The sequence below is a fragment of the Mobula birostris genome, chromosome 21 (genome assembly GCF_030028105.1).
Source record: "Mobula birostris isolate sMobBir1 chromosome 21, sMobBir1.hap1, whole genome shotgun sequence".
In the NCBI taxonomy this organism is placed as follows: domain Eukaryota; kingdom Metazoa; phylum Chordata; class Chondrichthyes; order Myliobatiformes; family Myliobatidae; genus Mobula; species Mobula birostris.
The window spans coordinates 1,551,548-1,577,208 of NC_092390.1; positions in this window are offsets into that span (position 1 = coordinate 1,551,548).

The window sequence follows — 25,661 nt, forward strand, 5'->3', positions numbered from 1 at the left end:
AGCTATAGAAAAGCAAGGGTATGGTTCTTGTGGTCCTTGGAATAGGGCAAATTATGAAGTCATTAGGCTAGAACTATGAGTTAATTTCTCTGGCAAGCCTACAGCAGACATCAGGAGCATGTTTAAAGATCAATTGCACAGAGTACAGGAAAGGTATGGTCCTGTTAGAAGGAAGAACAGGGATAGAAAGATAAGAGGACCTTCAATGTCCAGAGAGAAGATGAATTTTTTAAGTAAAAGAAAAGTATGTAAAGCTTTGGAAGTTTGGATCAAACAAAGCACTTGAGGAGTATAAAGAAGCTAGAAAAGAACTAAAGAAGGAAATTAGGAAATCCAGGAGGAACCATGAAGAGTCCTTGGCAAGTAGGATTAAGGTGAATGCCAAGGCATTCTACACATCCATCGAGAGCAAGAGGTAATTAATGAGGACTTTGCTTCAGTATTTACCAAGGGAAAGGATATGCAGGATCAGGAGATCAGTGCTGAGTGTATAAATATGTTAGGGCATTAAGAGGTCAAGGAGGAGGACTGTTGGGCCTCCTAATGAGTATTGAGGTGGATAAGTCCCCAGGGCCTGATGGGATTTACCCCAGGTTATTGAAGGATGCAAGAGACAAGATTGATGGGCCCTTGGTCAGTATTTTGTGTCCTCTCTAGCCATGGGCAAGGACTGATGAGTGGCTAATGTTGTACCTCTATTTCAGAAGGGAACAAAGGAAAATCCTGGGAACTGTACAACGGTGAATCCCAGGGAAATTGTTGGAGAAAATTCTTAAGGATAGGATATATGTGCATTTGGAAACCCATGGTCTAATTATGGAGGCAGCATGACTTTATGTGGGGCATGTCCTGCCTTACTAAATTGATTGAGTTTTTTGGCAAGGTAACGATAGATATTGATGAGGGAAGGGCAGTGGATGTTACCTACATGGATTTCTGTAAAGCATTTGATAAAGTCCCTCATGGGAGGCTGATCCAGAAGATTAAGATGCATGGAGTTCACGGCAAACTGGCTGTTTGGATTCAGAACTGGCTTGTGCATAGGAGACAGAGGGTAGTGGCTGGAGGGACTTATTCGAGCTGGAGATCTGTAATTAGTGGTTCCACAGGGATCTGTGCTGGGACCTCTGCTGTTTGTGGTGTATATAAATGATCTGGAAAAAATGTAGATGGGTGGGTTAGTAAGTTTGCAGATGACACCAAGATTGGTGGAGTTGTGGACAGTGTAGAAGACTGGCAAAGAATACAGCACCATATAGACCATATATGGGCAGACAAATGACAAACGGAGTGTAACCCAGATAAATGTGAGTTGCTGTACCTTGGTAGGGCAGATGCAAGGATATAGCACACTGTTACGGGCAAGTTCCTTAAGAGTGTTGCTTAGCAGGGAGATCTTGGGATCCAGTTTCATTTTTCCTTGAAAGTGGCAACCACTTCAGATCAATAAAGTGGTTAAGAAGGCTTGCTTTCATTAGTCAAGGTATTGCATTCAAAAGTCATGTTGCAACTTTATAAAACTCTGGCCAGGCCACATCCGGATACCTCCTTTGTCATGGTTGCGCCACTATAGGAAGGATGCTGAGGCTTTGGCGAGGGTGCAGAAGAGGTTTGCCAGGATGCTGCCTCGTTTAGAGGCTGTCATGAGAGGCTGGTGTGACGAGAATACACATAGATTAAGATGTTAGCTGTCTTGTGCTGGCACCAGTGGGATCAGCAGTTGGTCTGCCACCTGTCTTCAGGAGAAAGAGAGATAAGGAAAACAATGGAGCAGCATTTGGAGATGTTAATGAAGGGACGGGAGAATTTAACGGAAGGAGAGCTGTCAAGATCGGCTCCCCCTTTGAACCCTGAACTGTTTGAAGTGATGGACAGGCGATACCCCAGCAGGGGGATAAAAAGGGACAGGTTCGCTAAGGCAGGACACACACAACACCCCGAGGTAACGAGACCCTGGAAGCGGTGTGTCTCCCATAAGTCGGTGGGAAGTTTTGGAAGACTGGTCGCGGGATCAAGCCATAGACGCACAGGGTGGAAAGGCACGATCGGCGGGAACCTGGTGTGTGTCCACCCTTGCCTGGGTGCCAGGTTCACCGCAGAGAAACAATCAAATCTGGAAGTGGAGGGGTCACGGTCGGTGACCTCAGATGACATCACAAAGGGCTCGCCCGAAAGCTGACTGCGAAGAATGTCGAAGGTCTGTGTGGATGCCGTTTGAATATTCATTGGTTTTGCTCTCTCTCTCCTTCCTCCCACTGGCCATCTCCCACGGCAGCGATTACTGCGAACTGAACTGAACTAAATTGAACTGAACTTTGCGTCACTTTGAAACTGGTCATTTACCCCTAGACAACGATAGAGCTTGATTGATCCTGTTATCTTAATTCTGTGTACATGTGTGTTTATCATTGCCGAACTGTTGCATTTATTATCCTTTTGATTAGAGTACTGTGTTGCTTGTTTCTTTAATAAAACTTTCTTAGTTCTAGTAATCCAGACTCCAACTGAGTGATCCATTTCTGCTGGTTTGGCAACCCAGTTACGGGGTACGTAACACTGGATAAACTTGGGTTGTTTTCTCTGGAGTGCCGGAGGCTGAGGGAGATCTGATAGAGGTTTACAAGATTATGAGAGGCATAGATAGAGTGGACAGAGAGTATCTGTTTCCCAGAGCTGAAATGTTTAATACAAGTCAGTGTGCATTAAATGTGTGCATTATAGGTTCAAGGGGAATGTGAGGGGTAAGATTTTTACTCAAAGAGTCATGGATGCCTGGAATGCACTGCCTGGTATGATGGTAGAGGCAAATACATTAGCTGTTTTTAAGAGACGTTTGCATTGGCAAATAGATGTAAGATGGATGCATGGATGGATTGATGGATGGATATGGATGTGATGTAGGTAGGAGGGATAGTGTGTGGGTGCTTTTGATTTTCTTTTTAAATGGTTCAGCACAACATTATGGGCATAATACCCTCTTCCTGTGTTGTATTATTGTAAGTTCTATGTTCAGTTAGCCAGGAAGGAATGGAATAAGCCAAGGACATTGGAAGTCGACTAACCAAATATCTTTGATCTTGTCCTGCAGTGGAAGGATTGGAGGCCACTGCTGGATGATTGCTCTCCAACCTACATTTTGTAGGCTGTTCTGTGAAATGGCTTCAAAGCAATTAGTCTAACTTCATAACAATGATCGCTGTGGAGTTTTGCCTTTCCTCCATTTGCAGTGTAGAATAAGTCCAAGTTTTTTGATGAACCATAGATCTGCTGCAGTGACCTGTACATACTAAACAACATGAACTCTGCAGAATGCATCCTTGTCCACTGCTTAATTAGCATTAGTCTTACACCATGACACAAGTGCAATACATTCAGTTCTTCAGGCAGCATCTCTGCATCCGACAGCATCAGTGAGGCCCTGGACACAAGATACTGAATTCTGCAGATGCTGGAAATCTGGAGCAACACACTCAAAACGTTGGAGAAATTCAGCAGGTCAGACAGCATCTATAGAGGGGAATCTGGTGTTTATGATTTGCTGCTCCTCTGTGAAGCCTCTTTGAAGTATGCCTACCCTGAAAAATTTTAAATCCTCTTTTTGATGGGAGTTCAGTGAGACTCTCTGTCGCTGCTCCCTGTGATCTCCGCTGCTCTCTGACTCCTCGACCAGGTGCTCACATAGAATTGCTGCCACAACCTCTCACCTCTCACATGCCAGCTTGTACTTCTACCCCTTTCCCTACTTGTTTATTCTGGTTTCCCCGTCCCTCCCCCAACTTCCCTTCTACTCCAGATCAAGGGGTAATGGTCCACATTGTCGTCTGTTTATCCCACTCTATAAGTGCCTCCTGACCTGCTGAGTTCTACCAATCTTTTGTGTGTACTGCAGCTCTCGTCATGATGTCCAGACCTCCTGTCTTACTGAGCTAAGCACATTTACCTGTTGATTTGCTGTCATCAATAAAAATACAATTGGTGATTGACAGCAGTGTTGAATTCAGACCCTCGTTATTAACAAGCCTGAGTAACAACCAAATTCAAACCAGATAATGTAAACCAACTCAAAATGCTGTGTATCTGGATTGTAATCCATTTGTATCTCTGTATTAAACTCTTATTTGGCCATCAGACTGCACTTAAATGAACCACGCGGGTAAAATAACCGATAATTTAGAAATCTGGAGCAAAGCACAAAATGTGGAGGAACTCAGCAGCTTAGCAGCATCTCTAGAGGGAAATAAACAATTGATCTGCTGGGACTCCTGAGGAATGTCAACCCCTGAAGCCCTCCAGCACTTTATGTGTTGATCTTCTATTTAAACTCTTGGTCAAGACTTGTAGCTCCTCACTTAGTAATTTTTTGCCATTACTTTGATAAGGTTATTGTGAAATATTTAAGGTGCTGCCTAATAGAAGACATTATGTTCAACTGTTAATCTGTTTGCATATAAATCCTTATAATTTTAAAAAGGTAAAACAAGGAACTCTCTCTTCGCCAAAAATCAGAAAGAAATTGCGGCAAATAGGCTTCTATTTAACCAGCATCAAAGGAGGCTGAACACACAGCAGAATCTGATGGAAACATGAACTCTGGTTGTCTGACCTGGCTTGCTGTGAATTTTCAATAAAGATTAGTTTTATTTGTCTCATCAAAACATACAATGAAGTACATTGTTTGCATTAAATCAAATCAACGAGGATTTTCTGGGCAGCCATGCTTCCAGCACCAAGGCAGCATGTCCACAGCTTACAAAACTTTGGAATGTGGGAGGAAGCCCATGTGATCACTGGGTAACGTACAAACTCCTTACTGGTAGCGGCAGGAATTGAACCCCTTTCGGTGATCACTAACACTGTAAATCCTAACACTAACTCCCAGATGGATTCTTGACCTCCTCTACCTCCTAGTCATGAATAGATCTGTATAAGCAAGTCAAGTTTTCACAGTACTTCATAATCAGAATCAGGTTTATTATCACCGGCATGTGACGTTAACTTAAATTTGTTAACTTAGCAGCAGGTCAATGCAGTACATAATCTAGCAGAGAGAGAGAAAATAATAATAATAATAATAATAATCAATAAAATAAAACATAACAATAAATAAACAAGTAAAGCAATTACATATATTGAATAGATTTTTTTAAAATGTGCCAAAACAGAAATACTGTATATTAAAAAAAAAGTGAGGTAGTGTCCAAAGATTCAATGTCCATTTAGGAATTGGATGGCAGAGGGGAAGAAGCTGTTCCTGAATCTCTGAGTGTGTGCCTTCAGGCTTCTGTATCTCCTACCTGATGGTAACAGTGAGAAAAGGGTGCTGGAGGTCCTTAATAATGGACGCTGCCTTTCTGAGACACCGCTCCCTGAGGATGTCCTGGGTACTTTGTAGGCTAGTACCCAAGATGGAGCTGAGTAGATTTACAAGCTTCTGCAGCTTCTTTCGGTCCTGTGCAGTAGTCCCTCCATACCAGACAGTGATGCAGCCTGTCAGAATGCTGTCCACGGTACAACTATAGAAGTACATGTGACAGTAATAAACAAATTCCAATTTTCTGCACAGCTTCACTTTCTGTCCCAACTTCACTGAATGGACATCCCCCTTGGGAACCAGGTGAAGATGAAGGTAATGAAAGCAAGCTTCATGAAATCTCATCCATAAATAAAAATGAAGATCTTGAATCATGTCTGTGCAAATTGATTTAGTTGGCATTAATGCATATGCAATTTTCCCAAATCACTTTCTGAAAAAGGTTCAAACCAATGATTAGTTCCAAAATAATGATAGAAAGCTCATTCTGTGCTATTACTGTGTTTTAGAAACATTGAATGCTAGAATCACATTCTCTGCACCATTCCTCCTCACAGCTCTGACCTTAGAGAAGGGCACACCTTGATACAACTAGTATTTCCTCAGCATCAGCAGAGAAGTAGAAGGGTTGGGTGCATATTGAAATGATGGGAAGAGGTTAAAGTGGTCTTCACAGGTAAACAGAGGAACCTTCACAAGCTTCTGAAGAACAGCACTGCCTCTTAATCCCAAAGACATTGCCGGCAGAAGGAACTCAAGCGTCTTTTCTTCAGTTGCTGAACATAGAATAACGTTGTGCCGACCTTTCAACTTACTCCAGGATCAATCTAAATGTGCCCCTCCGCATATCCCTTCATGTTTCTATCATTCATGTGCTATTGAAAGAGAAAGCTGCAGGCAGTAAGGGTGCAATGTCAAGCAGCAGTGTGCCTTCAATACAAGCAAATTTAAATATATTAACATAAATATGCATCCCCTCATTAATATGTAAATAACTGAAAATTAACTAGGGCAGAGTAAACTGGGAATTGCATCCACAATTCAACTGACAACTAAGCTGCTTTTCAATATGATGTCAGCTCATATATCTCTGGAAGGATGACTCAGTCTGAATTTTAAAGCCTTTCAACGCAATACTACTCACAATTAATCACTTTGAGTATATCACAACTAATCACATCACTGTTCAGTTGAGAGTGTTTAATGAACTCACTTGTGTATGTAGAATAGATCGCCAACTTTCAACATCTATTCAGAACTGAGAAGAAAGTCCACTTGGGTAAAGTGTTGACATGTAGCTAGTCTCTTGCCAGGTGGCCAAGCAAGAGATAGCATTGCCTTCAGAAAGAGAAGGAAACAATGGGCTGTTGTTCAAAAGAAAAGGGTGAATTTGTTCAGACTTCTCTTTCATCTCTACCCCATAATTGGTGGAAGTTTGGCAGGAGCTCTACCATTTACATTAGACTTGTAACATTGAGCTAAAAACAAGCTATCAGAAGAACTCAAGAGTGTCTTTGGAGGCAAAGAGACATATCAGGACAAGATCCTCCACCAGGACTGATGCAGCAATGAGGCTCGATAAGAAATAACATTCTCCCTCCCAGACCCACAAACATCCAAGATGATCCTTCTCATAAAACAAGAATAAAGATACCTGTTTGCAAAATAAACGGCATTTTCCAAGCCCTGTCACCTCCATTAAAACAGGACAGCAGAAAAATAATCAGTATCCTAGGGTCAGAATTCCTTCTTAATGCCACTGAGTTTTGGGACTGTAGGATATCACAGAACAGCCAAAATGTAATTTGGCCAATTATGTTTGCACCAACTCCTTGAACAAGTTGTCCCATCACCCCCTTTCCCTTGATCCCCCTCATAACACTGACAAGGTTGTCCTTTTTATATTTGGATCTTTGAAAGTTACTGTGAGAAATCTGCTTCCACAAATTCAGGCAACACAATCCAAATCATTATAAGTTGGCCAAAAGAAACCAAATATCTCATCATCGCCCCATTTTCTCCTTAAATCCATGCCTTCTGCTTTGTTTCATTTTTATATAAAGAAGAAAAATCACAAACCTTTGTCCATATATACAGGTATTAGGAAAATTCTCTGGAAAGTGGACTAACATGTTTTAATAATTCTGAACGTATTCCAGTTAATTAAGACCGGCTTTCCAAAGTTTCCATTAAATCAGCAGATTCTTATTCCAATTTCCTGTAATCACAGTCCAAAAACTATAATAATGGCATTTTTAAAATTTCATTTGAATACTTGGTTATAATTATTCACTAAAAGTGCTGTGGACATTTTTTTTAATAAAAAGGCTACAAGTTAATGTGCTATTATCCTGGGGAATAAACACCACCTTTATTAGTTAATTTCAATGTGTTACAAATAGCAGCACAAAACAAATTTGCTTTCACTCAAGTGCAGCTGAACTTACCAAGATAAACTATCCATTTGAATGTTTCATCTTAAGTTACTTACTGCGCCCTACTAAAATCAGTCTAACGTTCTTTTCGTATTCCAGCCAACCATAAACTGCTAGTGATTCTCTAAGGTGCTAACAATCTTGATGTTCATGGACCAATTAGTTGTTGATTCTTCAATCTAATCTTAGTGGGATCCTTAAGGAATCCTAGAAGAAAGCTAAGATGAGATATATATTGTGGGTTTCCTTTGGTCTTCACATGGCAAAAGATGGCATCGATCATACCCAGGACATGTCCCATTCTCATTGCTATCATCAGAAAGGAGGTACATGAGCCTGAGAACATTCTCCCAACATGGAACAGCTTCTTGTTTATTTATTTATTGAAATAAAACACAGAATAGGCCCTTCAAGCTATGCTGCCCAGCAAACCCCCAGTGTATTCCTAGCCTAATCACAAACATGAGAAAATCTGCAGAGCTGGGAAATCCAAGCAACACACACAAAATGCTGGAGGAACTCAGCAGGTCAGGTAGCATCAATGGAAAAGAGTAAACAGTCGACGTTTCAGGTTGAGGAATCCTGATGAAGGGTCTCGGCCCGAAAATCGACTGTTTACTCCTTTCCATAAATGGCTTAATTCTGCTCTTGTGTCATGGTCTTATGGTCTACTATAAATCTACTGCAGTATAATGAGAGATTTGCATGGATTGCAAAATGACTCTATATTGATCGTCAGATTGGTCACTTTGACCTTCTACATTCTACCTTTCTCATTCATGGCAAGTTACTTTCCACTGACTATAGATCTGTATGCACACCAAATTCAGATTCTCCCACCCTCATTAACTTAAATGGTATTGGGGCAGCACAGTATCACAGTTAGTAGAATGACTTGGGTCCAATCCTGCCCTCTAGTGCTGTCTATGTGGAGACTGCACATTCATCCTGAGTCTCCTCTAGATGTGCCAAACTCCTTCCACACACGAAAGGTATGGGTTGGTAATATGCCACAGTAAACTAGCCCTACTGTGTAGTTGAGTGGTAGAATCTTGGGGGAGGGGAGTTGATAGGAATGGGGAAAATTTGGGATTGGGTATTAGTAGGAGTGGACTGTGTGAGACAAAGGGCCTGTCTCCTTGCATCTGTAATTCCCTGACAAGTGAATTGCTCACGCAAGACTCTGGGACCAGGGCATATTGTCTGCAAGCCATGAGTCATATAGGCAGTATATCAATGATAAGACCTGCACTTGAATCATCAAGTAGAACATCAAGAGCTGTTCAGTTAGTAGCAATCTTGCCGTTAAATCAGTAGGTTGTGGGTTCAAGTCCAATTCTGGCAACTTAAGCAAAAAACATTAGGCCAACTCTCCAGTATGGTAACAAGAGAGAGCTAAACAGAGGAGGCTCTGTTGTTTGGGTGAAAGATTAAATGGACATCTTGTCTGTTCCCTCAGAAAGAGGGACAGACCCAATAGCCATATTTATAAACAATAAACAGAAGCAATTATTCATAGCCTCCTTAACAATGTTTATATCTCAACCAACAAGAATCTGTGTTTGTAGGAAATGATTAATGAATAACGGCTGCCGCACTTCCTCCTTTACCATGGTGACAACTCAGATAACAATTCCATTGACTATAAAGTATGTCAATCATCTTGAGGTTGTAAATGATGCTATATGAATACAGATCTTTCTTTATCAAGTAATAAATCCTGACTCCTACCCAACACTCCCTGTTGAACAGACAGACCCAAGAACACTTTCTTCCCACTGCCTTCTGAATGAATTGTCTCCTGCCCAACTCCTTCCCAGAACTGCTGACATGTTCTCAAACACTTAATTCTATCTCTCCTGTTACAGTCTCTTCTGTTAACATTTTTTGCACTATCGCCCCTTTGTTTTCACCCATCACAAGTCAGCTTGTGCTCCTTCCCTCCCCTCACCTCTTATTCTGGCTCTTCCCCCTTCACTTTCAGTCCTGATGAAGGGTCTCAGGCCAAAACATCCATTGTTTATTCCCCTCCGTAGATGCTGCCTAACATGCTGAGTTCCTCCAGCATTTTGTGTATTTCCAGCATCCACAGGATCTCCTGCTTTTGTATCATTCTGCTATTTCATATTCACTGTATTTATTGATTTATTTAGCAGATATTTTGTGACTCTGTGAATTTCAAGCAAGCAAGGAATTTCATCACATTCAGGTGCATATGATAATAAACTAATCTAAAATAGTAAGCATCCATCATAAGACCATAAGACATAGGAGCAGAATTAGACCATTCAGTCCATCAAACCTGTTCTGCCATTCCATCATAGTTGATCCTGGATCCCACACAACGCTATAGACCTGCCTTCTCGCCATATCCTTTGATGCCCTGATCAGGAAACGATTAACTTCCACTTCAAATATATGCACGGACTTGGCCTCCACCATAGTCTGTGGCAGAATATTCCACAGATTCACTACTCTCTGGCTAAAAATATTCCTCCTTACCTCTGTTCTAATTCTGAGGCTGTGCCCTCTAGTTCTGGATCACCATTGAAAGCATCCTCTCCGCATCCACCCGATCTAGTTCTTTCAACATTTGGTAGGTTTCAATGAGATCCCCCTGTATTCATCAAAATACAGGCCCAAAGCTGCTAAACGCGCCATATAAGTTAACACCTTCATTCCTGGAATCATCTTCATGAACGGTACTTTACAATGCCTGCTTGATCACCAAGAGCTAAAACAAAAAGAACAGATGATGAAGCATTGAATTCCACTGGATCCCTTCATTGTACAACCCACCCTGGTTCTTTGTCTGGATCCTTTCTTCGTACAATCCATTCTGGTTCTCCGCTAACACGAGGAAATCTGCAGATGCTGGAATTTCAAGCAACACACATCAAAGTTGCTGGTGAACGCAGCAGGCCAGGCAGCATCTATAGGAAGAGGTACAGTCGACGTTTCAGGCTGAGACCCTTCGTCAGGACTAACTGAAAGGGGAGCTAGTAAGAGATTTGAAAGTGGGAGGGGGAGGGGGAGGGGGAGGGGAGGGGGAGATCTAAAATGATAGGAGAAGACAGGAGGGGGAGGGATGGAGCCAGGAGCTGGAAAGTTGATTGGCAAAAGGGATACGAGAGAATCATGGGACGGGAGGCCTAGGGAGAAAGAAAGGGGGAGGGGGGAAGCCCAGAGGATGGGCAAGGAGTATAGTGAGAGGGACAGAGGGAGAAAAAGGAGAGAGAGAAAAAATAAATACATAATAAATAACGGATAGGGTATTAACGGAAGTTAGAGAAGTCAACGTTAATACCATCAGGTTGGAGGCTACCCAGACGGAATATAAGGTGTTGTTCCTCGAAGCTGAGTGTGGCTTCATCTTGACAGTAGAGGAGGCCATGGATAGACATATCAGAATGGGAATGGGATGTGGAATTAAAATGTGTGGGCACTGGGAGATCCTACTTTCTCTGGTGGACAGAGCGTAGGTGTTCAGCAAAACGATCTCCCAGTCTGTGTCGGGTCTTGCCAATATATAGAAGGCCGCATCGGGAGCACAGGACGCAGTATATCACCCCAGCCGACTCACAGGTGAAGTGTCACTTCACCTGGAAGGACTGTCTGGGGCCCTGAATGATAGTGAGGGAGGAAGTGTAAGGGCATGTGTAGCACTTGTTCCGCTTACAAGGATAAGTGCCAGGAGGGAGATCGGTGGAGAGGGATGAGGGGGAACGAACGGACAAGGGAGTCGCGTAGGGAGCGATCCCTGCGGGGGGGGGGGGAGGGAAAGATGTGCTTAGTGGTGGGATCCCGTTGGAGGTGGCGGAAGTTACGGAGAATTATATGTTGGACCCAGAGGCTGGTGGGGTGGTAGGTGAGGACAAGGGGAACTCTATTTCTAGTGGGGTGGCGGGAAGATGAGGTGAGAGCAGATGTGCATGAAATGGGAGAGATGCATTTGAGAGCAGAGTTGATGGTGGAGGAAGGGAAGCCCCTTTCTTTAAAAAAGGAGGACATCTCCTTCTCGCAATTCTTCCGTCTCTGCTGCATCTGCTCTCAGGATGAGGCTTTTCATTCCAGGACGAAGGAGATGTTCTCCTTTTTTGAAGAAAGTAGGATATCATAGACCCAACCAATTCCTTTCCACCACCACCTTCGTCCATCTGGCAGAACTGGTCCTCACCCTCAACATTTCTTCTTTTGGCTCCTCCTACTTTCTCTAGCTCTTCCTGCCTTTTCTTTGACTAGGTCAAAGTCCACATTGGTAATGCTCCCCAACTCTTCCTGCATTACATTGGTGACTGCATAGGTGCAGCTTTATGCACCCAGGCTAAGCTCATCAATTTTATCAACTTTGCCTCCGACTTCCACCCTGCCCTGAATTCACTTGGTTCATTTCTGACACATCTCTCCGCTTTCTTGATCTCTCTATATGCATCTCTGGAGACAACCAGTCCACTGACATCTTTTATAAACAGACTGACTCCCATAGTTACCTTGACTGTACCTCTTCCCACCCTATTTTCTGTAAAAATGCAGTTCCCTTTTCTGACTTCCTTCGGCTCCACTGCACCTGTTCCCAGGAAGAGGCTTTTCTTTTTAGAACACCATAGATATCCTCCTTCTTCAAAGGACATTACATGCCCTACGAACCTGATTGAAATTTTTGAGGATGTGACTAAACACATTGACGAAGGAAGAGCAGTAGATGTAGTGTATATGGATTTCAGCAAAGCATTTGATAAGGAACCCCTTGCAAGGCTTATTGAGAAAGTAAGGAGGCATGGGATCCAAGGGGAGACTGCTTTGTGGATCCAGAATTGGCTTGCCCACAGAAGGCAAAGAGTGGTTGTAGACGGGTCATATTCTGCATGGAGGTCGGTACCAGTGCTGTGCCTCAGGGATCTGTTCTGAGACTCCTACACTTTGTGATTTTTATAAATGACTTGGATGAAGAAGTGGAGGGATGGGTTAGTAAATCTGCTGATGACACAAAGGTTGGGAGTGTTGTGGATAGTGTGGAGGGCTGTCATAGTTTATAGCTGGACTTTGATAGGATGCAAAATTGGGCTGAGAAGTGGCAGATGGAGTTAAATCCAAATAAGCGTATGGTGGTTCATTTTGGTAGGTCAAATAGGATGGCAGAATATAGTATTAATGGTAAGCTCTTGGCAGTATGGAGGATCAGAGGGATCTTGGGGTCTGAGTCCATAGGACACTCAAAGCTGCTGTACAGGTTTACTCTGTGGTTAAGAAGGCACATGGTGCATTGGCCTTCATCAATCATGGGATTGAGTTTAGGAGCCGAAAGGTAATATTGCTGCTACATAGGACACTGGTCAGAGCCCACTTGGAGTACTGTGCTCAGTTCTGGTCGCCTCACTACAGGAAGGATGTGGAAACCATAGAAAGGCTGCAGAGGAGATTTACAAGGATGTTGCCTGGATTGGGGAGCATATTTATAACTCTGCCAAAAATTTTGGAACTATTGACTGCGAAAATTATTGAACAATCAGTCTTATGAGTCACATAATAAAGATTTTGTTGAGAATTGTTCTGAGTGGAATTATAAACAAGTTAAGACCAGAAACTTCTAAACTGCAATATGGGTTTATTGAGGATAGAGGAACTAGGAACGCAATTTTCATACTACGAATGCTTTCAGAAAGGGCAATTGAATATCAAAATGATGTCTTTTTATATTTTATTGATTTCACTAAAGCATTCGACAAAGTGCAACATGAAAAATTATTTCAAATTCACGCTAAACTAAATATTGATGGAGGGGACCAACAACTGCTTCAAAATTTATATTGGAATCAAACGGCAGCAGTAAAATTGATGATAATATAAGCAGTTGGACTAAAATTCAAAGAGAAGTTAGAGAGGGATGCGTTGCCTCACTGGAATTATTTAATATCTATAGTGAAATGATTCTCAGAGAAATAGAAGGCCTAGATGGGATAAAAATTGGAAGTGTTAACATCAACAATACAAGATATGCAGACGATACCACCCTAATAGCAAGTGCTGCAGAAGACCTACAAATCCTCCTAGACAAAGTGGTACAAACAAGTTCAGGCTTAGGCTACTAAAGTGTTACATCTGGTCAATCCTGCTGTATGTTTCCGAAACATGGACCAGAACTCCAAAGAAACTTTGAAGCAACAGAAATGTGGTTTCTTGGAAGAATGCAGAAAATATCATATAGAGATAGGGTAACTAATGAGACAGTACTCCAACATGCATGTACAAAAAGATTTTTAATGAGAACATTAAATGAGAGGAAACTTAAATTCCTGGGCCATGTCATCAGGAAGGGAGAAATAGAATGCCTTACACTACAAGACCATATGCCTGGGAAACGCGGTAGAGGAAGGCAAAGAAGAAAATATATGGACAATGTGAAAGAACTAAGTGTGCGAGGTATCATTGACGCTGCGAGGGATCGTTTGATGTGGAGAGCCATGATTGCCCAAGCGTGTAACGCGCAAGGCACATGAAGAAGAAGATACTTTCCCCATCCAGTGTTCAAATGGATCCTAGTAAAGTTCAGGTGGTTAGTGGCCCAAACCATTTACAGTCACAGGTACGGTGCTTCATGGGGTTTGCGAACTTTTATCGCCACTTCATCCAGAATTTCGGCTCTATCGCGGCTCCAGTTAATGCACTCACCAAGAAGACCTGGGCAGGATTCCATTGACAGACAGTGCTGGCCAAGCATTTGTGGAGTTAAAGCGATGTTTACTGCTGCCCCGCTGCTGCAACACCCAGACCCACCTCAGCCATTCATTGTGGCAACACGAGCTGGAGGGGGCAGAGTCTAGACAGATCACAAGAACCTCTCCTACATTCAGAATTCAAAGAGACTCACTCTTGTCAAGCCTGGTGAGCTCTCTTCACATGACTCAATTTATTCCTCACCTATAGTCCCGGCAACAAGAATGCTGACGACGCTCTCTTGCGGCAGTCCGACAGACCGGAGGACAATGCCGATCCAGGGCCCATTCTACCTGGCTCGTGTATCACTGCTCCGGTGATCTGGGGAGTAGAGGCAGAGGTGAGGGCTGGCCAACAGTCGGACCCAGGCCCGGATGGAGGAACCCCCCCCCAATCTGCTGTTTGTCTCTGCTGTGGCACATTTCAAAGTGTTGGAATGGGCTCACTCCTCCCATCTGGCTGGACATCTGGGAATTCAACAGACTCAGGAGTTTATAAAGAGACAATTTTGGTGGCCATCTATGTCCCAGTATGTCCACGACTTTGTATCTGCCTGTCCCACCTGTACGAAGAACAAGACGACATGCCAGCGTCCTGCGGTTCTGTTATGTCCACTGCCTGTGCCCCACCGCCCCTGGTCCCACCTCTCAGTAGATTTCATCACTGGGCTGCCCCCATCTAATAGAAACACCACCATTTTGATTGTTGTGGATCGATTTTCCAAGGTTACCCACTTCATTGCCCTCCCGAAGCTCCCATCACTGCCACACTGATGGTTCAACATGCGTCCAGGCTCCACAGCTTTCCTTAGACATCGTGTCTGATCGTGGACAACAGTTCACTTCCCACATTTAGAAGGCTTTCAGCCCTCTTGTAGGAGCCACAGCCAGCCTCCCATCTGGTTTCCACCCCCAATCCAATGGTCAGACTGAGAGTGAACCAGGAGCTGGAGACAACCTTGCACTGTCTTGCCTCTTCCAACCCCATGTCCTGGAGCTCCCAATTGGCTTGGGCAGAGATCGCCTACAATAACCTCCAGTCATCCTCCTTGAGTATGTCTCCATTTGAATGCCAGAAGGGATTCCAGACCCCGCTATTCCCTGGTCAGGAGATTGACACAGGAATTCCTGCTGTTGAACAGTGATCCAGTGCTACAAGCACACCTGAAGACGAGCCAGGGCTTCTCTGTTGCGTGCCCAGAAACACGCATTCCCGGCAGGCTGATCGGCTCCGTCGACAGGCAAGGCCATTCAAGCCAGGAGAGGAGGTCTGGCTGGCATCAAGGGATCCTCTCCTGAAAGTCAAGAGCCATTTGTGGTGGAAAAGGCTGTCAACAAGGTGTCCTAAAGATTGCATATACCAGCATCACCAAAGATCCATCCAGTATTCCACGTTTCCCAGCTCGAGCTAGGTACACCTCTCCCCTGGCCCCTGTCACCCCACCTCCCCCTCCTCCCCACCTGGTAGATGATTCCCTTGTCTATACTTGGCATCTCGCCGGGTACGTGGTAAGGTCCTGTACCTTGTGAACTGGGAAGAGTATGGCCCAAAAGAATGTACTTGGATCCCGGCAAAGGACATCTTGGACAAGTTGCTGATTCAGGACTTCCAGCAGACACAGGTCTGCTGGGTCTGGGGAGTGGGGGGTGCTGTTGTAATCACGGATTCTATAGCACAGCAGATACGAAAATTGCACTCATGAATATGCACATGTCAACTAATTATTATTTAATTGTGATGGTATTTAACTCCATTTTTTTCATCTTGGCACTTGTCAAGGCTTCAGCAAAGCACTTCAACATTTTGCTGCCTGTTTGCACTCGGCCTTGCTTGAGAAATTGGACTGTCAAGTCAACTGACTCTGAAGACCAGTGGTATTCGTTTTATATTTAGTTATTCCTTTCAGCCACACTGTTGGCTTTATTTTCCATTTGAGAGTTTTAGTCAACGGTCCTGTTTGGCCTAGCATTTATTGTTTTCTTTTCCCTCTAACTCTGTTCCTATTAAAGTCTGAACTATCGACCGGCTTCAGTGTCTCTCACTCCACACTTGGGCCAAATCTGAACATAATGACAGTCACCTTGTGTCCTCTATATTTACTGCCTATTTCTCTATTCTTATATCTTCTTGTGCTTGCTCAGTTTATTCCCTCTGTGCTCTGGTTGGACACCCTATTTGGGTGGTCTTTCACTGATTCTGATGGCTATTATTCTATTGATTTATTGAGTATGGTGAAACGTGTATATAGATAATAAAATTTTCTTTGAACTTTTGAACTTTGAAATAATTCAAGATCTATAAGAATGAATATAATGTAACATTAAAAGAATGTTAGTTGTTTTATAAACACTGATCTTGTGTGGAGTTTGACCAAAATTTGCCACCAGAAGTCAGCTGCCTGCTCTTGAAACTGATCTAACTTTGCCAGTCTCAGCTTCATGTCCAAAGTATTCCTGATCCCAAAAAGGAAAAGACACACAACATACTCTAATAAGGTCATGAAGACGTCCCAAAGCCAGCTCTGCTCATGAAACAGTTGAAGTACATCTGCAGACTTTGCCAGCTGATCTACCTGTCAATAGAGCTTTGAGCAGTGGCAGTCTAGGCACTGGAAGTTTGGAGAGGAGTGGACTTCAGTCAGCTCCACCATCCAAGAATAAAAGGCAGAAGTGGTTCATGGCAGCACAATAGATCTTTGACCATGGCCATTCAAAGTTTGGGATTAATTAATTTGCTCTTACTAATTAAAGGAAGTCAGGGGCAAGTGCTGCAGCCATCATCTGAGTGGACATAGTCAGAGTCTTAAGTGGGAGGGTGAACACTCAGAAGTCGTGCTCCATGTACCTGAACAGGAAGAGACTAATATTCCAGCGGGAAGATTTGCTAACGCTGCATGAGGGGGTTTAAACTAGAGTTGCAGGGGGATGGGATCCAGAGTGCCAGAACAATTAGTGGAGAGGTTGTTGTGGCAGATGTTAATAAGGCCTCAGACAAATTTAGGAATCAGAAGGTTGAGCATGGTGCGATCAAATCAAAAAGGTCTGAAGCAGTTATATTTGAATGCATGCAGTGTACGGAATAAGGTAGATGAACTTGCAACACAGTTGTAGGTTGGTAGGTATGATGTTGTGGGCATCACTGAATCATGGCTGAAAGATTATAGCTGTGCGTTTAATGTCCAAGGTTACACATTGTATCGAAAGGATAGGCAGGAAGGCAAAGTGGCAGCGTGGCTGTGTTGGTAAAAAATGAAATCAAATCATTAGGAAGACATGACATAGGGCCAGAAGGTGTTAAATCATTATGGATAGAGCTAAGAAACTGCAAGAGTAAAGAGCCCTGATGGGAGTTGTATACAGACCCCCAAACAGTAGCAAAGATGTGGCCTACAAATTTCAATGGGAGATAGAAGATGTATGCCAGAAGAACAATATTACAATAGTCATAGGGGATTTTAATATGCAGGTATATTGGGATAATCAGGTAGATGCTAGATTACAGGAGGGGAATTTCTAGAGTGCCTATGAAATGGCTTTTTGGAGCAGCTCATGGTTAAGCCCACGAGGGAATCGGCTATTCTGGATTGGATATTGTGCAATGAACTGGAATTGATTAGACAGCTTAAGTTAAAAGGACCCTTAGGGGAAAGTAATCATAATGTGATCAAATTCCCCTGAAATTTGAGAAGTAGAAACTAAAGTCAGATGAATCAATATTACAGTGGAGTAAAGGGAATTACAGAGGAATGAGAGGGAAGTTGGCCAAATTTGATTGGAAAAGAACACTGGCATGGATGACAGCAGAGCAGCAATGGCTGGAATTTCTGGAAGCAATTTGGAAGGCACAGGATATATACATCCCGAAGAGGAAGAGGTATTCTAAAGGAAAGATAATACAACCATGGCAAACAAGAGAAGTCAACACCACATAAAAGCCAAAGAGAGGGAATATAATAGATCAAAAATAGTGGGAAGTTAGAGGATTGGGAAGCTTTTTAAAAACCAACAGAAGACAACTAAAATATCATTAAGGTAAAAATAGATATCCTCTTTAATATTATTGGCTACCAGTAGTTTCTTCCAATATATAAAGTGTAAAAGGGGCATAAGTGGATATTGGACAGCTGGAGAACAATACTGGAGAGGCAATAATCGGGAGCAACTAGATAGCGGACAAACTGAATAAGTATTTTGCATCAGTCTTCACTGTGGAAGACATTAGCAATATGTTGGCAGTTCCAGGTGTCAAAAGTCATGAAGTGTGTGAAATTGCCATAACTTGAAAGAAGGTTCTAGGGAAACTGGAAGGTCTGAAGGTAGATAAATCACAGGGACCAGATGGTGTACACCCCAGAGTTCTGAATGATGTGGCTGAAGAGATTGTGGAGGCATTAGTAATGATCTTTCAAGAATCACTAGATTCTGCAATGGTTCCAAAAGACTGGAAAATTGCAAATGTCACTCCACTCTTCAAGAAGAGAGAGCGGCAGAAGAAAAGAACCTATAGGCCAGTTAGTCTGACCTCAGTGGTTGGGAAAGAATTGGAGATGATTACTAAGGATGAGGTCTCAGGGTACTAGGAGGCACATGATAAAATAGGCAGTAGTCAGCATGGTTTCCTTAAGAGAAAATCTTGCCTGACAAGCTTGTTGGAATTCTTTGAAGAAATAATAAGAAAGATAGAATCGGCGTTTGTGTATTTGGATTTTCAGAAGGCCTTTGACAAGGTGCCACACGGGAAGCTGTTTAACAAGCCCATGGTATTATAGGAAAGATTCTAGCATGAATAAAGCAGCAGATGAATGGTTGGAGGCAGAGTGGAAATAAAGGAAACCTTTTCTGACTGGCTGTTGGTGGGGTCTGTGTTGGGACCAATTATTTTTACGTTATATGTCAATGATTTGGATGATGGAACAGATGGCTTTGTTGCAGACGATGTGAAGATAAGTGGAGGGGCAGGTAGATTTGAGGAAGTAGAGAGGCTACAAAAGGACTTAGAATGATTAGGAGAATGGGCAAAGAAATGGCAGATGGAATATAGTCACAAACAAGAGAAAATCTGCAGATGCTGGAAATCCAAGCAGCATACACAATGCTGGAGGGAATCAGCAGGTCAGGCAGCATCCATGGAAAAAAGTACAGTCGAGGTTTCAAGCCAAGGCCCTTCGACTGTCCTGCAATTTGGTAGAAGAAATGAAAGGCTTGACTATTTTCTAAGTGGAGAGAAAATACAAATAAAACAAGGTGCAAAGGGACTTGGGAGTCCTTGTGCACGATTCCCTAAAAGTTAATTTGCAGGTTGAGTCTATGGTGAGGAATGCAAATGCAATATTAGCATTCATTTCAAAAGGACAGAAATATAAAGGCAAAGATGTAATGTTGAAGCTTTATAAATCACTGATGAGGCCTCACTTGAAGTATTGAGAACAAGTTTTGGCCTCTTATTTTAGAAAGGATATGCTGGAACTGGAGAGGGTTCAAAAGAGGTTCACAAAAATGATTCCAGGATCGAATGGCTTGTTATACGAAGAGCATCTGATGGCCCTAGGCCTGTATTCACTGGAATTCTGAAGAATGGAGAGTAACCTCATTGAGAATATTGAATGGTGAAAGGTCTTGAGAAAGTGAATGTGGAGAGGATGCTTCCTGTGGTGGGAGAGTCAAAGACTAAAGGATAAAGCCTCAGAATAGAGGGGCGTCATTTTAGAATGGAGATGAGGAAGAATTTCTTTAGTCCTAGGGTGCTGACTCTGTGGAATTCTTTGCACAGGCAGCTGAGGAGGCCAAGTCTTTATGTATTTTTAAGGCAGAGGTTGATAGATTCTTGATTGATTAGGGCATGAAGGGAATCAGGCAGAAGGCAAGAAATTGGGGCTGGGGACAAAACGGGATCAGCCATGATGAGACTTGATGTGCCAAAATCCCAAATTCTGCTCCTCTGTCTTCTGGTCTTATGGATGTGTCTGATTAGTCAAAAACATTCAAAAGTAAGTTTTAATAGCATATGAATTTGAAAAAAAATGTGTAGTTAAAACATTTGAACTATTTAAACCTGATTCAGTTGAAAAAGTTCGAAGTAAATTTTATTATCAAAGTCTGTCACTATATACAACCCTGAGATTAATTTTCCTGCGGGCATACTTAACGAATCTATAGAATAATAACCATAACAGGATCAATGAAAGATCAATCAGAGTGCAGAAGATGACAAATTGTGCAAATGCAAATATAAGTAAATAGCAATAATAATGAAAACATGAAATAACAAGACAAAGAGTCCTTAGAGTGATCATTAGTTGTGAGGACATCTCAATGGATGGGCAAGTGAGTATAATTATCCTTTTTTGTTCAAGAGCCTGATGGTTAAGGGGTAGTAACTGTTTGTGAACCTGTTGGTGTGAGTCCTGAGGCTCTTGTAACTCCTACCTAATGGCAGCAGTGAGAAAAAAGCATAATCGGAGTGGGGGGGGGGGGTCTCTGATGGATTATGCTTTCCTATGATAGCACTTCATCTTCACTCTCATTCTCATGGTGGCTACTGATTCCTATGTCACTCCCATCATTATCATATTTTTCAACTGCAATATTAAGATTCAGGGTTTCTGAAACTGCAACATGACTTTCTATCTTTGTCGTTTCCCTGCACAGTTCAGTTATTTTTGTTTGCCCAGCATTCTCTTTGTATTTGTCCTACTTTGTTGCATTTTCTACAGATTTCACCTTTAAATCTGCATTTGTTTGGTCGATGTGAGGCCCTACCACAATTTATTCGACAAGGCCGGTTTCTGTTTAAACATTGCAATTTTGTTTGCATTCACTTTTCTTCCTGACTGCAACTAAATTGTGTCTCTGATTGCTGTTTCCAATGACAAAGCAATTTCAACTGCTCTTTTAATTGTGAGTTTTGCTTCAGTTAGGAACCGTTTTTCAATGCCTTATTGTAAGATTCCTCAAACTAAATACAAACTCAGACAAAACTCTTCAATTCAACTACACACACTGAAATAGACTTCCCTTTCTTTTAATTTAGCTGATGAAACCTAAGGCATGCTGCAATCAACGATGGTTTCCTTTTTCAATGTTCTTGCAGTCCTTTCATGATAGCAGCAAAGCTCATTTTGGCTGGTTTGCTTGGAGGTATGTTATGTAGGACTAGATGTTATTTGCACTTCTGAGACATGCTGCCTAGACTCTGCAGGGTGGCCAAGTGAGTGGTGGCATCTTCTGGGTTATCAAGTGGACTTCTCTTTCCTCAGTGTTTGGCTGATAGGCCCACGACACCTCCGGAGGGTTCAGCGGTGAATCCCGGCATCCCAGGCTCACCCCCTAGATGCTTTTCACTCACCTGGGGGCCCAGATGGAATCCTTTCTCTTCATCCAGAGCCACTGCCTACCCTTTTCAGCAGCTCTGGAGAGGTCTTTGACTGCTTGTCAGTGTGCCTTCCCTCACACTTCCAACTCCTGGCGATAGTGAGGTCCAGGAACACCACGTGAAGGTCTGTTCCCTCCTTCTTGGCCACTGGATCTGACGCCAGATGGTGCAAGCGTGTTCCAGACAGTCAGAGGAGCCCCGAGATCCCTGCTTTCTGTATTCATGTATCAATCAGATAGTTTCTTTGCAGATATCTTGACAGTCTATGAGCTTTGGGGTCAGGATTCCTCCGGCTCTCTGCCAGGATGTTGGTATTTCCTGCTTATGCCACCCCACCTTCGTGAGCCTCCAGAGGAACCGCAGGACACCTGGTGCATTTTTGTAGAGCCTATATCGCACTCGATTGGGACCTGGGGCTGATGCAGCCCTTGCTCCATGCACAATTTTCTCCACCTCACTCCAGCTAGGTGGGCTGATATCTAGTTGGTGTTCCGGTGGATGGATTGGTGGCATGTCAGGTGGGAGGGTGATCTTTTCGTGGCATCGGTTGTCTGCGTATAACTTTTCCAGGTGTTTTTCCAGTTCCGCCTTTGACACTGAGAGACTTCCACTCTTCTCCCCTGTGAAGAGACACTTCACAAACTTGAAGGGATCTTTATAGAAGCTTGTTCTTGTCTGCTCCTTCCTCCTGCACTTCCTTACCAGGTTCTCAGCTCTCCTCAGATGTCTGCTTGCAACACCTTGCCTCCTTCAACAAGACCTTCCAAGACCACCAACTCTACTACTATAAAGTAAAAATTAGTGGGCTCAGGCCAACATCACCACCTGCAAGTTCCCCAACTGATCCGAAGTTCAAAGTAAATACTTTATCAAACTATGTATGCCATCTTGAGATTTGTTTTCTTTCAGGCAATAGCAGGATAATAATACAATAGAATTTAGCAAAATCTATACATAAACAGACAAAGACTGGCAAACAATCTATGTGCAAAAGTAGACAAAGTGTGCAAATAAAATGAGAAACAATACCAAGAGTGCAAGGCACGAAGTGAATCCATAGAATGGGGCATCAGTTCAGTTGAATGAGTGAGGTTATTCACGTCGCTTCGGGAGCCTGCTGCTTGCAGGGAAATAACTATTCATAAACCAGGTAGTTCCTGAACTGATCATTCATCTTCTTGAACTAGAAATGTATAATTTCTAGCCGACACCTTATCTAACACTCAGCATCATAGAATCATAGAAAAGTATGGCACAGAAAAAGGAACATTGATCCATCTAGTCCATGCTGAACCATTGATATCATCCATCAACCTCCACTGGGATCATAGCCCTCCATACCCCTACCAAACTTCTCTTAAGTGAAGAAGTTTCCCCTCATATTCCCCTTAAACTTCTCACCTTTCACTCAAATTTTGGTTGTAGTCACACCCAACCTTAGTGGAAAAAGCCTGCTTGTATTTACCCTCTCTATACCCCTAACAATTCTGTACACTCCTATCAAATCTATCAATCTTCTATGTTCCAAGGAATAAAGTCAATGTTTCGTTACAACTCAGACCCAGCAACATCCTTGTAAATTTCCTCAGTACTCTTTCAACCTTATTTACATCTTTCCTCTAGGTAGGTGACTAGAAGCTCACATAATACTCCAAATTAGGTCTCACCAATATCTTATACAACTTCAACATTACATCCCATCACTTGTACTCAATACTTTGATTCATGAAGGCCAATGTGCCAAAGCTTTCATAATGACCCGTCTACTCTATGACACCACTTTCAATGATTTATGGACCTGTATTCCCAGATCCCTTTGGTCTACCACATTCCTCGGTACTCTACCGTTCACTGTCTAAGATCTATCTTGATCGGTCCTGCCAAAGTGCAAAACCTCACACTTGTCTGCATTAAACTTCATCTGCCATTTTTCCAGCTGATGCAGATTCCTCTGCAAGCCAATGATAGCCTTCCTCACTGTCCCCTACATCTTGAAACTGGTGTTATCCATAAATTTGCTGATCTAGTTATCCACATTATCATCCAGGTCATTGATATAGATGACAAACAACAACAGACACAGCACTGATCCATGCAGCACTCCACTAGTCAGAAGCATCCAGTCAGAGAGGCAACCATCTACTACCACTCACTCGCTTCTCTCACAAAGCCAATGTCTATTCCAAGCTAAAGCCAACATCCCAAGCAAGACCTTGTCAATGCCTTACTAACATCCACTGCCTTGTCTTCATCAACTTTCCCAGTTACTTCCTCAAAAATTTCAATAAGGTTGATCTGATATGACCTGATTGGCCCTCATACTGACTATCTTAATCAGTCCATGTCTACCCAAATACTTACATACTTGGATGTTATTTTGCCTCCCTGGTGCAGAATCAGGGATGTCTTGGATCCAGTCCATGGCATTCTCAAGGGCAAGGGTGAGCAGCCATAAGTCTTGCTGCATATTGGCACCAATGACATCGGTAGACAAGGTGAGGATGTCCTGAAGAGAGATTTTCTGGAGCTAGGTAGAAAGCTTAAAAACCAGACCTCCAGGATAGTAATCTCTGGATTGCTGCCAGTGAGGGTAGGAATAGGATAATCTGACGGTGGAATACATGTTTGAGGAACTGGTGCAGGGGGCAGGGGTTCAAATTTATGGATCATTGGGATCTCTTCTCAGTAAGGTATGATGTGGACAAAAGGGATGAGTTATACCTGAACCCCAGGAGGTCCAATATCATTGAGGGCAGGATAACTAGAATTGTTTGGAAGGGTTTAAACTAACTAGGCAGGGGTGTGGGAAAAAGAATGATAGCGCTAAGGACGAGGTAGTTCATTTACGAACAAAGACAATGCATAGTGTGATTCCTAGCTAGGAGAGGCTGTTGACAGGGCAAAATAGCAGTTAGCAGGATGAGTTGCAATGTAAAAGGTGGACAAAATTGAAAAGAGCGAATACTGGACTTAAGGTGGTATATTTGAATGCGCGCAGTATACAGAATAAGGCAGATGAACTTGTAGCATAGTTACAGATTGGCATGTGAGATGTTGTAGCCATCAGTGAATCATGGCTGAAAGAAGATTATAGCCGGGAGCATAACGTCCAAGGATATGCATTGTATCAAAAGGAAAGGCAGGAAGGTAGAGGAGGTGGCATGGCTATGTTAGTAAAAAATAAAATCAAATCATTAAAAAGAGGTAATATAGAGTCATAGATACATAGAAACATTGAAAATCTATAGCACAATACAGGCCCTTCGGCCCACAAAGCTGTACCGAACATGTCCTTACCTTTGAAATTACCTATGGTAATAGCCCTGTATTTTTCTAAGCTCCATGTACCTATCCAGGAGTCTCTTAAAAGACCCTATCGTATCCACCTCCACCACCATCGCCAGCAGCCCACTCCACACACTCACCACCCTGTGTAAAAAATTTACCTCAACATCTCCTCTGTACCGGCTTCCAAGCACCTTAAAACTGTGCCCTCTCGTGCTAGCCATTTCAGCCCTGGGAAAAAGCCTCAGACTATCCGCACGATTAATGCCTCTCATCATCTTGTACACCTCTATCAGTCCACCCCTCATCCTCCATCGCTTCAAGGAGAAAAGCAGAGCTCACTCAACATATTTTCATAAGGCATGCTCCCCAATCCTGGCAACATCCTTGTAAATCTCCTCTGCACTCTTTCTATGGTTTCCACATCCTTCCTGTAGTGAGGTGACCAGAACTGAGCACAGTACTCCAAGTGGGGTCTGACCAGGGTTCTGGATAAGACCATAAGACAAAGGAGCAGAAGTCGGCCATTCAGCCCATCGAGTCTG